The sequence below is a fragment of the Marmota marmota genome, unplaced genomic scaffold, assembly GCF_001458135.2.
Source record: "Marmota marmota marmota unplaced genomic scaffold, marMar, whole genome shotgun sequence".
Taxonomy (NCBI): Eukaryota; Metazoa; Chordata; class Mammalia; order Rodentia; family Sciuridae; genus Marmota; species Marmota marmota.
This window is the reverse complement of record NW_026000221.1, coordinates 20,898,246-20,902,321: the sequence shown is the minus strand read 5'-3', so window position 1 is coordinate 20,902,321 and position 4,076 is coordinate 20,898,246. Positions and strand designations below refer to the sequence as shown.

General features: G+C 52.0%; 1 protein-coding gene across 2 annotated transcripts in view; it reads right to left on the bottom strand.

Annotated features, from left to right (window-relative positions):
* The window catches only part of Ccdc102a (coiled-coil domain containing 102A), a 17,904-nt gene extending 17,239 nt beyond the window's left edge, over positions 1 to 665 (bottom strand). Inside the window, exon 1 of one of the 2 annotated variants that reach the window (XM_048792127.1) lies at positions 314 to 665. The gene's annotated coding sequence lies outside the window, so the exon portion shown is untranslated. The remainder of the gene's footprint in view (positions 1 to 313) is intronic. The other variant, XM_015488668.2, reaches the window with a different exon arrangement.
* Positions 666 to 4,076: the final 3,411 nt, after the last annotated feature.

Here is a 4,076-nt window from a genome sequence, read left to right as displayed (position 1 = left end):
AGTTCCACATTCCGCCCCCGCCCGCCGCCCCTCCCGCCCGCCAGGCCCCCGCCCGCGACATTCCGAGGGCGGCCCCCTCCCCCACTGCCCCTCCTCGCCAAGGCCCGGAGCCCCGGGAGGTGGGGGAGTCCCCCGGGGGAGGGGGCCAGAAAGTTCTGCTCTGAGTTTGGGAGCTGCTGCGGGCGCCCCCATGCTCCCCTCTCCTCCAGTCCGCCCCCAACTTAACTCCTTCCCTCCCACGGGAGGCTCGCGCCCTGAGTGTGTTCCCGCACCGCGGTGGCTTCCCGCGTCCCACCCCGCGGTCCCCGCTCACCTCCGGCCGGGCCGGCGCTGGCTCCGGACGCGGGCCCGCCGCGGCTGGGTGGAGCGGGCACGGGGCTGGCTGCGGCCGTCGCCGGGAGGGCCGAGGGAGGGCCGCCGAGTCTCCTCCTCCCTCCCGGGGGGAGGCGAAGGGGGGGCGGCGGGGACCCCGGCGCGAGCGCCCGCCGTGGCCCGGCTGCGACCCCGGCCCGCGGAGTCACTGGGTTGGGGGACTCCAGCCTGACTGCAGGCCAGGGGCGAGGGGAGCGGGGCGCGGGCCGCGGCGGCGGGCCCTGCTGGAGAGCAGCAGGACCCCGACGAGGCCCCACCCTCGCGTGGGGGCTGACGCTGGCGGGGACCCGAAAGCAGATCGGGGGCCACGGGGCTTGCTTTCCCGAAGTCTTAGGTTGCCTGAGCGCCAGCGACATGCTAGGTGTCCCGGGGCAGAAGTGGGCACCGCGGTCCCCAGCTCCCAGGTGGAGGAGCGGTGACTTGACTTTTGTTAATTGCGTTCTTTCAAGTGCCAGCGATGTAACCCAGTAGACGTGGGCCAAGGAGTCTGTGCCCTCCCTGGGGCTCAGTTTCCCTTTCTGTACAACAAAAGCGTTGGCCAAATCAACCTTACGCCTGTTGGGAATAGTGGGGACCTGGCCCTACTTGTGGAGACTTCTTTAAGATGTTCTATGGTGCTTGGGGGCGAAGGGACACGTGCAGGACCCTTTAGGGCTTCCTTTGTCTTGGCAGTAGGGTGACTGCTGTTTTGACAGGCAAGGAGTGTTGAGAGGATGTCTTCTGATCGCATCCTGTACACTGGAAGTCCGTTTGAAGGTGCATGCATTTTTAAAAAGAGGACCCAAAACTTAACAGAATTAAAGGGAACCCCGCTGGGATGGGTTATTACCTCGAAAAAGTAAAAATGACGATGTTTATTTTACCCCATCACTAAAAATATGGATTGTAATCTCAACCACGCACAAGCTAGAGTGAAGAATGAAATCGAATGCTAATATTTGAAGGCCTTTTTTTTTTTTACCCTAACTAAGTTGGGTATGTAAGCATCCTTCCCTTCTAACACTTTTTTTTTTTTTTTTTTAGCTAGATGATGCTTTTTTTGCAAAAATTTGAGGGCTTCCTTAAACCTGAGGATCACTCTGAATCCTTTGAAGGCCCCACCTTTCTTTTGGGAAGGTCCCAGTCACTTCCTTTACATTTGTTCTGTGTCTCTGCGGTCATCCACTGCTGGGTTCTCAGTATTGCTCCCATCTGCTTCATGAAATCCCACACTTTTTTGCAAGATTTACAGTTTCACTTGTGGATTCACTTGCTGTGTATGTGTTCTGCATGGCGGCCTGCTGACAGCAGCTGATAACCAACTGGAAACAGGTTTTGTGGGAATACAAGTTTGGAGTTTGGTTAACATGCCGATTACTAATCTGCACAGCATGTGGCACTGTGCTGGCCTTTGCTTCCTGAGCAGTTTGGACCTGTGAGATCTTGACATTGAGAACTCAGGACAAGGACACCCCCTTTTTAAAAAGTGTGGTACTGGGGATTAACCCAGAAGCACTCTACTACCGAGCTACACTCCCATGCCTTTTAATTTATTTTTTATTTTGAGACAGGGTCTCACTAAATTGACTACGTTGGCCTTGAACTCAGCCTCCCGAGTTGCCTGGATTACGGGTGTGTGCTACCATGACAGGTTTTAGGGCACACAACCCACAACCTTTTTTTTTTTTGGTACCAGAGATTGAACCCAGGGGCACTTAGCCACTGAGCCACATCCCCAGCCCTATTTTGAATTTTATTTAGAGGCAGGGTCTCATTGAGTTGCTTAGTGCCTCACTGTTGCTGAGGCTGACTTTGAACTTGTGATCCTAACTGTCTCAGCCTCCCAAGCTGCTGAGATTACAGGCATGCACTACTGTACCTGGCTTAGTTTTTTAAATTTTGAGACAGAGTTTCACTAAATTCCTTAGAACCTCGCTAAGTTGCTGAGGCTAGATTTGAACCAGTGATCCTCCTGCCTCAGTCTCCAGAATTGCAGGGATTAAGGGCACGAACCACTGCAAAGCAGGGCATGCAGCCTTTATGTTGGGGAAATGAAGCCTCAGAGAGGCTCTTGACTGGGATTTACACAGGGTCTCACAGCCAGTAAGTGACAGCCTTGAGCCAAGTGCCAGGAATTCTTTCCCAGAGTCTTTGGAGATGGGGATAGACCAGAGAAGGTGGCGAGGCCGAGTTGGTATACATAAACTCTGCCTATAACTTCATCACGATCGGGCCCTCTGTGCAAGAGACCGTAAGGAAGATCCCTGATGGGACATTAGAGCAAGTGAGTCACACCGTGAACAAGTAACAGGATGAGGTGAGGTGGGCTGGGAGGAGGGGGACCCACTCACTCATAGAACCCAGATGAGTGCTGGGCAGCTCACAGAGTTACCTAGTTTCACCCACGCTGTACGCTGGGTGTTGCCACCGCCCATTCCATCATGAGGAAAGGGAACCAGAAGCCAAGGAGTTGGCCCCAGCTCTTACCAGGACGCCTCAGAGCCCACATCTGACTCTCAGTTTTACCACTGCCACCCCTGCTCCTAACATTGCCCCTTAGGCACTTCCCCCAAATGCAATACTGGTTTCTCCCAGGGGCTCTGGCAGAGTATCTGTCCCCAACTCAGGACAGCAGGGTTTTTGTCTGAGGCAGTAGACCCCATGCTCAGCAGTTCTCTCCTACACCCAGGCCCCTACTTTCAGCCACCAACACAAAGCACTTGAGCCCCTATTTACTTGATGTTTTTCTTTAAGTCATTTCACTTTGGGGGGGTATAAGTGCATTTTAAAGGACTATTTCATATGACTAGGGTAAACAGAACTCTGTACTAGTTGCCATAAACAGAAAGAAATCAGAAATCAACAGCATGCAAAGCCAACAGCGTCATTCAAAGCTAGCTAGACATTTTCTCTTTGTTAGAAAGGGACGTGGTTGGCACATCTTTGTTCAGAGCATCAGTAACCAAAAGGTGGAAACAGCCCAAGTGGCCCTCTGCAGACGCGTCCGTCGGATGAAGGAACGTGGCATATTCGTACAGTGGAATATTAAAAGAGTCAACGTTCTGGTGTGCTCACCATGGGTGAAACTTGAGGCCATTGTGCCTGGTGACATAGCCAGTCACAAAAGGACAAATACTGTATGATTCCACTCGAGGGAGGTACCTAGGATAACCAAATTCATAGACAGGAAGTAGAATGGCGGTCTCCATGGGGTTGGGTGAATGGGGAGTTTTTGTTCAATGGGGACAGAGTTTCAGTTTGGGAAGATGGAAAGTTCTGGTGACAGCCACACATCAGTGTGACTGCACTTCATGCCACTGAACTCTATACTTGAACACGGCTAATGTGGTGAACTTCATGTTATGTATATTTTATCACAATAAAAATGTAAAATTAGGTATCTTATTTTTGAGGTCTAATAAAAGAAGAGCATGGGGGGCATAAATGAGTGTTAGAAAGAGGCTACATACAGCTGGGTGCAGTGGCACACACCTGTAATCCCAGATGCTCGGGAGGCTGAGGCAGGAGGATTGCTAGTTCAAAGCCAGCCAAAGCAACTTAGTGTGGACCTAAGCAACTCAGTGAGACCCTGTTTCTAAATTTTATATCATACACACACACACACACACACACACATATATCCAAAAAATGGCTGGGGATATGGCTCAGTGGTTAAATGCCACTTAGTTCAATCCCCCGTACTAAAAAAAAAAAAAAAAAAAAAA